The sequence below is a fragment of the Bidens hawaiensis genome, unplaced genomic scaffold, assembly GCF_021521415.1.
Source record: "Bidens hawaiensis isolate Kalapana, Puna unplaced genomic scaffold, B.hawaiensis_p1.1 tig00023216_1, whole genome shotgun sequence".
NCBI classification, from domain to species: Eukaryota; Viridiplantae; Streptophyta; class Magnoliopsida; order Asterales; family Asteraceae; genus Bidens; species Bidens hawaiensis.
Genome location: NW_027493639.1, coordinates 75,857 through 89,970, shown reverse-complemented (window position 1 = coordinate 89,970; position 14,114 = coordinate 75,857).

Here is a 14,114-nt window from a genome sequence, read left to right as displayed (position 1 = left end):
GCTCATGTGATCAACTTTGTCTCCAGAGACTACAAGTTATTTAAAGATTCTTGTGCCATAGAGGAAAGTCCCGTAGAAGAATTCGAGTTGGACGATGAGAAAAGACCACTCATCCCCACTACTCGAGTGACTGATCAGAGAATCTTTTTCAATTCAAGGATCCAAGATCCTCATCAGGACAAGCTGGATGTACGAGCGGTCAATTTCATCTCTGGAGGTTCAGACATATGTGGAACTTCTTTCTCTGTAGCAAAAAGACTCGCCAAAGAGATCAAGATGGATAACGGGGATCTCCCAATAATGTCAACCACATTAACAACAGACAAGAGAATCTTCTTTGATGAGGAAGACAAGCTGAACAATCAGGATCCTCATCACGACGGTTTGATTATTACTTTATTTATCTCTAACCATTATGTACGCAGGATCCTAGTGGACGGTGGCAGGTCGGTCAACATTATCCAACATGATGTCCTCAAGAAGATGAAACCAAGAAGACATTGGGGGACATAAACCTCCCAATTTATATCGAAGGGTTGAATTCATACCAAAAATTTTGTGTTATAGGTAACCTTTCCTGTTGCAATGTTATTTTAGGCTGTAGCATTTGAATTCATACTCGGGGTCCACGGAATGAAGGCTGTAGCCTTAACTTATCACCAATGCATCAAGCTACCTACTCCTTGGGGATTTGTAAAGATAGTGGGTGACCAAGCGGAGGCTAAGAACTATTACTCATCATTAATGAAGTCAACAGCCAAACAAACTATAGCATAGCAACTACAGCAACATCCTAGGGACGTGCTGGAAGCTCGAGAGAAAGACCTCAAAGAAGTATCATTGGACCCCGAGTATCTAGAGATAAAGGTGTTCCTAGGATCCACTATCCCCAGTAAGATTGAGGAGGATATAATATCCTTCTTAGGGCGAAGAAGATCTACTTTTGCCTTCAAGAATTATGACATGACAGGTATTTCAAAAGAGGTAATCACTCATAAACTCGGCCTTGATTTATCTGTTAAACCCGTTGATCAGAAGCGAAGGAAATTCTCTCCTGAGAGGAACAAGATCATACAAGAAGAAATTGAAAACTTCTTAAGGCCGGTATGATCAGAGAGGTTCAGTATCCTCGATGGCTAGCTAATGTGGACGTTGTTTCAAAAAAGGATGGAAAGTGGAGGGTGTGTGTCGATTTTACCAATTTAAACAAGGCATGCCCTAAGGATCCTTTCCCATTACCACATATACACTCCATGGTGGATGCAATGGCAGGACATGAAATGCTTACCTTTATGGATGCTTTCTCTGGATTTCAACAAATTCAGATGGAACCATCTGATCAAGAAGATACAACAATTATGACTCCTACCGGCATATACTGTTATACTGCTATGCCGTTTGGACTAAGAAATGCAGGGGCAACCTACCAAAGACTAGTCAACATGATGTTCAAGGATCAGTTAGGGAAGACTATGGAGGTCTACATAGATGATATGGTGGTGAAATCAAAGAAAGCTGAGGATCACCTTAGAGACCTCGAGGAAGCATTCAATATCCTTGACCATTATAATATGAAATTGAATCCGTCAAAATGCCATTTTGGTGTTAAGGCCGGAAAATTTCTGGGATATATGGTAACCATACGAGGAATTGAAGCAAGCCCCGAACAGATCGAAGCCATCCTTAATTTGAAGTCTCCTGCAAACGCCAAAGATGTCCAAAGGCTCACAGGAAGGATAGCCGCCCTCAATAGGTTCATCTCGAGATCCTCCGAGAAGTGCAAAGACTTCTATGACATCATTAGGAAGAATAAGAAGTTTGAGTGGACGGTGAAACATGAAGCTGCGCTTACAGCTTTGAAGGATTACTTATCCTCAGCTCCGGCTCTGATGAAGCCCGTGGATGGAGAATCCTTGTATCTATATCTTGATGTCTCAGGAAATGCAGTGAGTGCCGTCTTGGTAAAGGATCATGAAGGTGAAAAACGTCCTGTGTACTATGTAAGTAAAAGTCTTCTAGATGCGGAGTCCAGGTATTCTCATTTAGAAAAACTGATTCTTGCACTTATTATGGCCTCTACTAAACTGGGACATTATTTTGAAACTCATCCTATTATTTTGAGAAATAACTATCCTGTAAAGAATGTTCTTAGAAAACTAGAGTTGTCAGGTAGAATGGCTAAGTGGGCTGTAAAATTTAGTGCATATGATATCCAATACAAGCCGAGAACAGCAATCAAGTCTCAAGCACTAGCGGACTTTGTGGCTGATTTCACTACTGATCTACAAAAAGAAGCTGACTTGGAAGTCCAACAACTGGAAAAGATCAAGGATCCTTGGATACTTTTCACATATGGAGAATCCAACGTGAGAGGAACAGGATTATGGATCCTACTGAAATCGCCACAGGGGGACATATTACCCCAGTCCATAGCTTGTGAATTCCAAGCAACAAACAATGAAGCAGAGTACGAGGCTTTAATCGCAGGTTTGCAATTAGCCAAAAGCATGAGGGTCAGGTATCTTCAAGTTTATGTAGATTCTTTATTGATAACTAACCACTTTAATGGCTCGTTTGCTGTTAAAGGTGTGAAACTAATGAAATATTTAGATGTTGTGAAGGAGTTATCGAAATCCTTCGAAATATTTAGTATTACACAAGTACCAAGGGAAGAAAACGTTGGGGCAGACGCCTTGTCAAACTTAGCCTCATATCTAAAGATTCCTGAGGATTTGAAAATCCCAATAATCCACATTCTCTCGCCAGCAATAGGAGAACAAGAAGTTGGAGAGATAAAGAATGATAAAGAAATCGTGCTCTGGGATCCTTTATCCTCAAATAACAAAGGATCATGGATCCATCCTATCAAGAACTATATTCAAACTGGAGAAATTCCAGCCATATAAAATCCCAAGTCCTTCAAACTCAAGGTATCCCAATATATTTTGTTAAATGATATGGTATATAGAAAATCTCTTGCAGGTCCATATCTGAGATGCATTGAGGATCCTGAGATCCAAGAAGTACTCAAGGATTTTCATGAAGGAGATTGCGGCAATCACACAGGTGGAAGAGCATTATTTTCCAGAATACTTAGAACTGGATACTTCTGGCCAACAATGAAGAAGGATGCAGTGGAGTATTCAAGGATGTGATGCTTGTCAAAGACACGCGAACATCTTTCATCAGCCAACGGAGCCTCTATATCCTATATCCTCCTCATGGCCTTTCATGAAACGGGGTATGGATATTGTAGGCAAGCTACCAAAAGCACCAGGTGGAAAGGTCTTTATGCTTGCTATGACTGACTACTTCTCCAAATGGATTGAGGCAGAAGCATTTGTACAAGTCCAAGAAAGGGAAGTAATATCTTTTATTAAACAAAATATTATAACTAGATTTGGTATTCCTGCTGAAATTGTTTGTGACAATGGTTCCTAGTTTATCGGGAATAGAACCACTAACTTTTGTGACAGTTGGGCATCAAAATGATCACTTCAACTCCGGTTCATCCTCAAGCCAATGGTCAAGCAGAGTCTAGCAACAAGATCATCATCAACAATCTAAAGAAAAAGCTAGGATCCAAGAAGGGAAAATGGGCTGAAGAACTTCCTTATGTTATTTGGGCAGACAGAACTACACCTAAAAATGCAACAGGCCAGACACCCTTCTCTTTGGTGTTTGGATCAGAAGCTGTGATCCCTACAGAAATGGTGGTTCCTACTGCGAGAACGAGCATCCATGATCCTGAAGTCAATGAAGAAATCCTTCTTGAAGACTTGGATACTATAGAAGAACTCAAAGACCTAGAGAAGATCAGGATGGCAGCATATCAATAGAGGGTAGCTGGGGCATACAACAAAAATATCAGAATCAGAAGATTTCAAGAAGGAGATCTAGTATTGAGGAAAGCCTTCCAAAACACAACAAATCCGGCTGATGGGAAGCTAGCGCCCAAATGGGAAGGACCTTATCAGATTGAGTCAGAAGCAGGAAAGGGGGATATCATTTGCTCACAATGGAAGGCAACAGGTTACCAAGAGCATGGAATGCCATCCACCTCAAGAAATATTTTTTCTGAAAAGGATCCACTATCTTAAGAGGATATATTATCCAAAAAAGGATCTAGGATCCTTAAATCGGTAACATCTTTCTGATCAGTTATTCTTTTTGAATTATTACTGTTAATTTAAGGATAATATATTCTTAACACTTTATCTTTTCCAAGTTCTGAATAACCATACATGATTATAATGATTCATTTGATGTTCAAGAGGTTGGCCACCTCTCCTTTACATTTTGAGGTACTATACTATTTCCCTTGGCCTTGCCCACGATTGGGTATGACCCCCGATGGTCATATCCCCTACGGTTTAAAGGTTTTCACCTTTCTCACGATCGCCAGTTGCGCACGCTATCCGATGTATAGTCCGGGGCAGCGGGACCAGTACACGCTTAGTGGCTGACAATTTCGTTGTTTCCGGCTATATGGAGGATCCTACGATTTATGGTAGACGTACCATACCACCGGTTTATAACGTTTTCACGTTATCTCACGTTTGGGCTAAATCCCGGTTTGGGCGAGTCCCTAGTTAACATCCGTATTTGGGCTTGTCCCCAGTTGCACGGGCTTGTCCCCAGTTACACAGGCTTGTCCCCAGTTGCACGGGCTTGTCCCCAGTTACACGGGCTTGTCCCCTTATTACACGGGCTTGTCCCCAGTTGCACGGGCTTGTTCCCAAATTATTTGGGCTTGTCCCCAGCTTAATGGATTTGATCCCGATTAATATTACGAATTATTTGCAGCAGATTGTCTAAGTTCTTTCCGAAGATCAGGAAACTAAGGATCCCGGATCCTAAAGCTATTCCTTTAAGGATCATTAAGAGTTCAATACTTTTGGTAACTTAGGTCTATTTAAGACCTTCTGGTATGATCTCTGTTAGTTAACTTATGTATGATATTTGTTGCAATAATTTTGGATATTTCAGTTTAAAATGCTATTCTCTTAAAGTTTTTTGATTACTAAAATTTTTTATCTATTTTAAGGATACTTTATCCTAAAATTTGCCCTTTGAGGGAATTCTCTTATATAAATTTTATCAAACTATTAAAGATATTTTATCCTAATATTTTTTAGTTAAGGATATCTTATCCTGAGTTATTTTCTTAAGGATCTTTTATCCTGTAAATCTTTTACTTGAAATTATTCTTCGAAACTAGTAAATATGCTATAGTTATATCTAACAAAATTTTGAAAATAAATAACAAATAAAAAGTAAAAATATTTATATATTAATTAAAATAAGCCCCAAGGACTTATCCAAAATTCTTAACCCGGACTTCACCATACGAAAGATGGACCATCCATCCGGGTTAAGTAGGAGTTACTAACGGTTCATAAGTGCAGGAAATTTAAAAACAGGGGCAACAAAGGCTTCATCCCCACAAACAGAGGATCCATCCACCTTTGTCACCCCCGCTGATTGTCTTAAGGATCATGGATCCTATATCCTAGTTACTATTGTTTATTACAGACCATAGTAATTGTTCATAAAAACATCAACACTAAACAAAAAAGTGGGCTCGGGCCTTGTCTTTGATATCCTTCATTGCCCACTTAAGCTGCATCCTCAACCGCATCATCACCTTCTTCCTTGCCAGCTTCAACCGCCTCCTTAACGCCACTAGTCCCAGCCTCGGTGACTTCAGCCATCTCCTCATCATCTTCACCACCAATATCATCAAGAGCATCCTTCCATTTCTCCACATCCCATGCCGACTTATCAAAAGCAGGATCACCGGCCTCTTTCGCCATCTTGATCCGCGCCTGGAATACCGACCTGGTAGCCCACACCTTGGCTTCATCAGTCGCCTGCTCCACTGCTTCTTGACGTTGGGCTTCGGCTAAGGATATCTAATCCTCCAATTATTTCTTCTCCTTGGAGAGCTGGATCATAGCCTTGTCCTTAGCAACCACAGCTTTCCCTAAACCTGACATTTTTCGCTCATCTGATGGATAATCTTTTTATAGTGATCCCTCATGGCGGTCACAGCCTATCAATAAATTTCATATCAGAATTGGGACAATATTAGATCCTAAAATACTAAAGGACAGAATACAGTATACTTACAGAGTTAACAATGTCATAATGGGTCTCCGGATCAGAGGATCTTTTCCTTTTGGAAGCTGCGGACTTGGCCCTGGTCGTGGCAGTCTTGGGCTCGGAGCTAGTGCCTGCCTTTGAAGCCTCCTTCTTGACAGCAGGAGAAGTAACCATACAATCAATGTCATCTAGAGAGAACTTGAGAGCGGACTTTCCTGATTTCTTGCTGCCTGTAGAAGAAAAATTGACAGATAAGTGTTCTATTTTATTTTATTTACCTTAAAATTATTAACTTACTTGACATGCTTGAACTTGAGGAGATATCACAAAAACCTTCAACAAATCGAGCTTGAAATGTCCTAACTTCGGTATCCAGTGCTAGAAACCATTTTGCTTTCTCTTCTATTCCAGGTAGTTTACTCAATGAAGCGAAGTCCTCAACTGCAGACAACAAGAAAAAATAAGGATTAAAATAGAAGCATAAAGGATCCTGCTATTCCTTAAGGATCCAGGATCCTACCCTTCGTGACCCACGTTGAAGAAATATTAGTTCCCCCCGGTATTGAGTCGCCTTTTACGAAGAAAAACTGATTCCTCCACGCGGAATCATTTAGAGTGGCTTTTAAGATCGGATGAGGCTGTCGGGGCTTAGATTTGAAGATGAAACGAGCAGGACCGTGGGTAGTAAGGGTGTATAAGTATGATAACTCGGGAAGGCCGAATTCGATTTTCTCCTATTCAATGATTCTCTCGATAGTGCTGAGAACCCTCCAAATCATCGGCATAGCCTGTATGTAGGATATGCCGGTAGAGTTGAAAAAACTTTGGGTAAAAAATGGAAAAGGGTACTTATAGCCAATCAGGAATGGAGTCGCCGGAAAACAGATCCAAACCTTGGAGTACACGTCACACCTAACACTGGATTCGTAGGGTCGGAATAAGGTTCTCGGAGGGAATAACAAGTGAAAACCGTCGACCTCAGGATCCGTAAACTTACAAATCTCGGCAGACGGATTGGCAATGAGGCACTGAGGTTCCATTTCCGACAACTCTCAGCCATCGAAAATCTGTTCAGAAGGATTAGAAGGAGCCGGAGAAGAAGAAGATGAAGCAGCAGACATGGTTAAAGAAAATAAGGGAGAAAGGTAGGAAGGCTACCTGATGCGTCGGAAGAAGCCGTGTATATAATCAAAGCTATAGGGCGGCATATATAGACGGTTATTATTATCCTGGGGGCTAAATGGTAATTAATTCTGGCAAAACCGTCCCATCTATCAGTTTTCGCAGTAAGTTTGAAATTCAAAATGACAGCTGTTTCGCACAATCACCCGCCATTTTGGGGGCAATTGTTAGGCCATGATTTTTACATTAGGGATCCTTTATCCTTGACTATCTTATGGATAGTTAATCCTTGAAATATGTATCAGGATATGAAGGATAGACGATTCTCGGTATTACTTGTTTACTAATGATTGCATTTAGTATGGTGATGTGTTAGACATGTATGACAATTTTAAGACGTACTTGTATCAATTATCCTCAAAGAGTACTCTACAACTGGAGCACGGATCCAGGATCCTAATTCAACGTGGCTATTAGTGGACGAACTCATGTGAAGATGGATGTTTAAATATCAACAACGGCTACAAGACTTGTTCTTCCACTTATCTCGCTATTGGACGACTATTGGCACGTGGTCAAAGGTCGTAGAGCGGCTGGTGGAAGACTGCCGGATAGTTAGGAGATATAGTTAGTAATATTATCTTATTAAACAGAGAGATGATCGAGTAGAAAACACATGTACTCTCACACACACTAGAGCAGAACCAAATATTCTCTCTATTCACTAGCTTACTTTGTATTCTCGATCATCAACTCCTCAAACGCTTGTAACTACCTTTTATTATCAATATACTCGACGGTGATAGTTTTCACCGTCCGGGGTTTTTTGTGCCGGAGACCACGATAATCACATACTCATCGACCAAAGGTTACCTTGTTGATCCTTGACTAAAGTGATTCGACCAAAGATTATTTTATTAATCCTTGATCGAAGTCATTTTATCAAAGATTACCTTGATAAGTTTTGACCGAAGTAAGACTATCTTGGTTAAGGGTTTTTCCCCTCGTGATCAAACCTTTGTGTTCACCAAGATTACGCTTATACACTTGTCATTATCGAGTTATGACCTTACCTCACATAACAGATTTGGATACTTGATCCTTAGCAGGTTTTTGTCCAATAAAATACCGATTCTTAGTTGTGGCCTTACTCGATTCTCTACAATCAGTACATATACGTATGGATCCTTCTTTCTTTTGTGACAATTAACACCAGTGCTTCTTCGCGGTGATGAACTTGGTCGTATGAAACCTTGTCTAGTTCCTCGTCAAATTTCTTCTTAAATTCTAACATTTGTGTTGGTGCTAATAGATATGGTGTTCTAGCAGTTGACGTGGTTACATGTATTTAAACTCTCCTTCACGATCAGCTGGTTGTCAAGGTAGATCTTCTGGAAAGATGCCAAAGTATTCCGATACTACTGGAATTACCTTTAACTCATTTCTTTTGGCGATAGTGATTACCGAAATCATATATACCACGCCTGCCTTCCATAGATTGTTTTGACGATTTTATTACATGTATAAACATTGTGAGTCTATAAGTATTATCTCCTTTGGTTGTAATCATTTATTCTGTTGGCGTACGAACTTCAACAAAATTCTGATTACATAGGAATCAAGCGTGATTGGCTGCTAACCAGTTCATTCCTAGTATAACATGGAATCCAACAAGATTTAATGGAAGTAAATTTTTCTTATTACTTAATGATTCTATCTTCTCTCACTAATAGCAAATTAACATATAAACAAAGAATATATCAAAATCGTCGATCATTGCGACTTTTTATTTTATTCGTGTTTATATGCATCTTTATATTTTTACACTTGATATATTACCTATATAAGAAAGAAAATACGATATTAAACATATATATTATAATATGTGTTAGTAGTTCTTTAGATGTATGGTTGTCGGCCATAGTACTTCCAAGTAAAGCATCACCCAATTTCATTATTCGATTGCATGTTTCTACCATATCTTCTTTGTAGCTTTGCCACCGTTTTAGTTGTCCTTCTCGGATAGTTGGAGGTTACATATTGAAATGATGCATAGGGATTTAACATCATAGTGTGGAATTGCCAATCGTTTGTCCACCAATCTTCAAGCTGTGCTGGGTTCGTATTTTCACTGGGAAAATTTTCAGTTCTTTGGTTTTCAATTGTTTGGTTGTGGGATGGAGGGTTGATAGACATCCTGTAACATCCCGAAATTTCTAAGAATAATATTATATATATTGTTTGTTTATGATGGAAAAGTTTACTTGAATTAGTAGAGAAATAATAAAAGATTAAGGATAGGTGGAATAGGCTAATTAGATGGAATTAAATATGGACCAAAAAAGAAAGATGGGCCTTAGGTCCATGGGCTTAAGGGAGTATAAATACCCCTTAAACCCTAATCCTTTCCTTTTTTATCTCTACACCATAGCCTACACCTTGAAAAACACACACAAACACTATCTTATAACCCGAACCAAGATCTGAAGGCGAAAACCCGAGCTTGTTGGTGCTGGAACGTCGTGACAAGACAAACCAGCATCAAGATTTGACCGTATTCGTAGTTCGACTCGTTTAAGGTACGTTTATATTTCGAAATCGTTCATTTAGGTTCAGATTTGTTTGGGAGATCTTAGATCTGTATGAGAATGACAAAAACGAATCCAACACAACAAATCCTACTGAAATTGGTTAACATTTGATTGATTAATCGAGGGTATATAAGCCGTATGTATATATGTATAAATCGCACCCTATAAAACGTAGTATTTGAACGAATGAATGGTTAGGGTTTGTAGGCTCTGGGTGACGAATCCATTGATACCTAAATCGTGTTATTTCATTGCGAAATGAGGGTTTAATTGCAGATTTGATGAAATTTGACTGCGTATGTTCTTGATGATTTTGACTTTGACCCTATAGTCAAAGATCTTGATAAGAACTGTTGGTAGTTCGTTATGGATGATCAATTCGTTACGCGTACATAAAGAATGGGACTCATTCGTGTAAATGGATAACGAATCTATCCATTCGTTATACTAAGATAACGAACTAGACAACGAACCAGAATCACGAATCAGCTAATGAACCAGATAACGAATCAAGTGATTCGTTACTCGCCAATTCGTTACGAATAAGGTAACGAATCAGGGCATGTTCAGATAACGAATTGGAATGACAAATCAGATGATGATAAGATAACGAATTAGGCTATGTTCGACCCTAGCCAGGGGCTCTACCCCTTGGACCCTGCTGGGGGCTGCCACCCCTACAAACCCGCTGCCAGGGGCGCTGCCCCCAAACCCCCGTTTGTTGAGGGTTCTAATTAAACTAGAAAGACATTTTGAGTAGTGATAGTCAATTGATACATGTAATTGTTATACAGTCAGTCGCGCACAACTCAAGAAAGGGGTAACCATTAGCGTTGTGCGTAACCGAGTTCAGGTGAGTTTCTAGCCCCACTTCCTTGTTATGTTTTTGGGGCTGTGTGCATACTCGATGTGATTAGTTAATACACTTACCTTAAGTGGTAAGTGTATGCTATATACGATATATGTGATAGATATTGTAACACCCCGTAACCGCAGCGGAAACGTAAACGGGATGCAACAGACGCATCTGATATCAACAGCATTGCTTATAAAGAAAACACCACTACATTAATTTACATCTCAATACATTGTTCCGAGTTTCGTTATCATCTAGGCGTTAACACATAAGTTTTACCGATAATACGTTAACATATTCAACACAAAATAAAGATCACTAAGCCTCCACAAAAGCACGCATCATCAAGCACGTATCAATTATTCCAGTTTGGGAGTACCTAGAAAGCATGTAAAGAAAACGGGTCAACTACGAATAGTTGGTGAGTTTCACTAATTTAAATAAACCATGACAAATCATTATAGTAATCATATATTAGCGATGAAATTATGCTGAGCCTACAAGTGAAACCTCTGTTAACCCAGAGACACATCCAATAACCTCTGGGGACACTGTTAACCCAGAAACACAATTAATAACCTCTGGGGACACTGTTAACCCAGAAACACATTTAATACCCTCTGGGGACACTGTTAACCCAGAAACCCATTAAATAACCTCTGGGGACACTGTTAACCCAGAACACTGTTTAGGGCCTTACACTGTTAGCAACTCAGACAATTACCATCTTAATACATTACCGTACGATTCCCGTACAATAAACATTATATAAATACATTCATTTCCATGCGATCAGCATGTACTTAAACATTTTGATAGAAACATGCTTTCCGCCCCGGGAAAATATTTAAAACAGTTCAGTAAAAAGGGGCTCGTGAAACTCACCTTCTCGTGAGTCAGTATGTAGTACAGTGAACAGCTATGAGCCTGAATCTGTAATATGATACCTAAGTCGTTACTATACAATTTCCATAAATTAAATCCGTGTCAACCGGTACATCTGGGGACACTGTAACCCAGTACTGTACTCGATCCAGGGACAATGTTAACCAAGAGACACTTCTCAGGACTCAGATTGTGATATTTCTTAGAGTTTAACCGTCAAAATTATTATTATTATTATGTTTTCCCCGTTTTGCGTGCCTAGCACGGTTATCCGTTTTTATGTTTCAAAAATGAGTTTGGTCACACACGACCCGAAAATAGTGTTTGACTGATATTTTAGTTAAAACCGTGAATTTAGAGCTCGGTTTAGACGCCCCGTTTGGCTGCGGGACCCGTTTCCGTCTTTAGGGTGCTGGAAACTGTTATTTCGGATAAAAATACCCAAATCATCCGAATTATTTTCGGATGATTTATTTTTACTTGATTAACTTAGTTTCATGAAAATAGTTCATTTTAAGGTTTTTATACACCAGTCAGCTCGCTTAGGCGAACTTTGCCGGTTTACGCGTTTTAAGCTTCAAAAGTTTGTTTTTATGTTCTTTTTAGCACAAATAATTATCCGTTTAGTCTCGGATCTTGAAATTTTTCAGAAATCACTTTTTGACAGTAAGGAATTTTATAAAAATATTTCCAGAATTAATTTTTATATTTAACATTTATTTATCTATTTTTAAACATCATTTAAACACCAAATATATCGAAAATACCAAACGACCTTAGAAAAATCCAAAATTTTTCTGGGATGAACCATGTCATCCACATAGTTCCCTGTAATTTTTCCAGAACCAAAATCTCATTTTTCATGCCATTTTCACCAAAACCGAGCTAGAAAACCCTAGAACTCGTATTACCGAAAAGCCTACTTAGACTTCTCCAACGGATCTGAAATTTTGTGTGTGACTTTTATATGTTATAAGAAGCTTCTCTGGAATTTTCCAGAATTTTTCATCATTTTTAGCCAAAACCGAGCATTAAATTCACCAAATATTCATCCTTTGTCCAAAAATTACCAAATTTTCACAGATCTCATATTTTCATGTGTAGATCATCTATGTGAAATTTCATGACCCAACTCTAAGTCTATCACAATCTGTCCAAATCATATAAATCATACGAAAAACGGAACTATCTTGTGTTTCTAGCTTTAAACCGCGAGGATCTCGCTTTCTAGCCTTTGCTAGCAACTAGATACAACACCTACAAGCACAACAAAACCACACCAAGCAAGTTACACCCACAATCAAGCCATTTCTTTCATGGTTTCGGTTATGATAAAGAAACAAAGATTTTAACCGTAAAAATTCGTTTTTGACTCTTTTAACTCCTTTCTTGGACCAAGATCCCTTGTATAACTTGTATTCATCACTTGATCATGCAAGAATCGGTTTCATCTCGGGTTTTCACCCATTTTTCACTTGAAACCTCATTTCCTTGCATATCACTCAAGATTATGGAATTAAAAACCAAGATTTATGTAACTACCTTGTGATTTTCCTTGATAAAAATCAAGAGGTTGGATGAAGATTGAAGAATGTTGAGAGAATTTTGAGAGTTTGATGATAGAAAAAAGAAAATGGAAGCCAAGGGGGAAACCCCTTGGTCCGATCGGCCTAATAAGGAGGGTGGGGTGGGGCCCACACCTCCAATCTTGGCCACAAGTTCAGATTACGCAATCTGTATAATGTTTTGGATAATCTGGTTCAGTTCGTTTTTCGGTTAAAGGTTTAATTCGGCTTAAAACGAGGCTAAAACGGTCGTTTTTCAGCTTAAAAATGAAATTTATATAAAACTGATTTAAAAACTTTAGAAAACTTAAACCATGACATTAATTAACTTAAAACATCATATTATTAGTAATTGCGCGTCTTTTTCGGCTTGATCGATCGTCTCTTGCTTGGTTTGGTATTAAAGGTTTCGTTTAACGTACCGACGTACCATTAAATCGAAATTCCTTTCTGTGCTTTATTTCACTTCTCCCGAAGCTCTAATACTTTATAAACATCACTAATTATCATATATTTCGTCTAAATGTAATCCCCGATTCGTTCGGGTTTCAATAACCGTTCATCGGTTAATCGTAATTCCAATACGATTAGCCGTATGATCGAGTATAATTCGTACTGTGAATCATTCATACTCGTATAAATTCATTATAATTCATATATTCCATATTAAATAACACATAAATAGTATATACCGGCTAGGGTATACCTGAATTTGCCGGAATCGTTACATTCTCCCCCCGTAACAAAAATTTTGTCCTCGAAATTTTACGCGTCGATTACTTCCTTTTGAGGAAACAGGTAGGGGTATTTCTTTCGAAATTCGTCTTTTCGTTCCCAAGTATATTCTGGGCCTTGTTGCGAATTCCATCTAACTTTGACCAACGAAATTTTATTGTGTCTAAGTTGTTTGATTTTCCCGTCTACAATTTCTATGGGTTCCTCTACGAAATTAAGCTTATCGTTTAATTGGACACCCTCTAGTGGTAACAC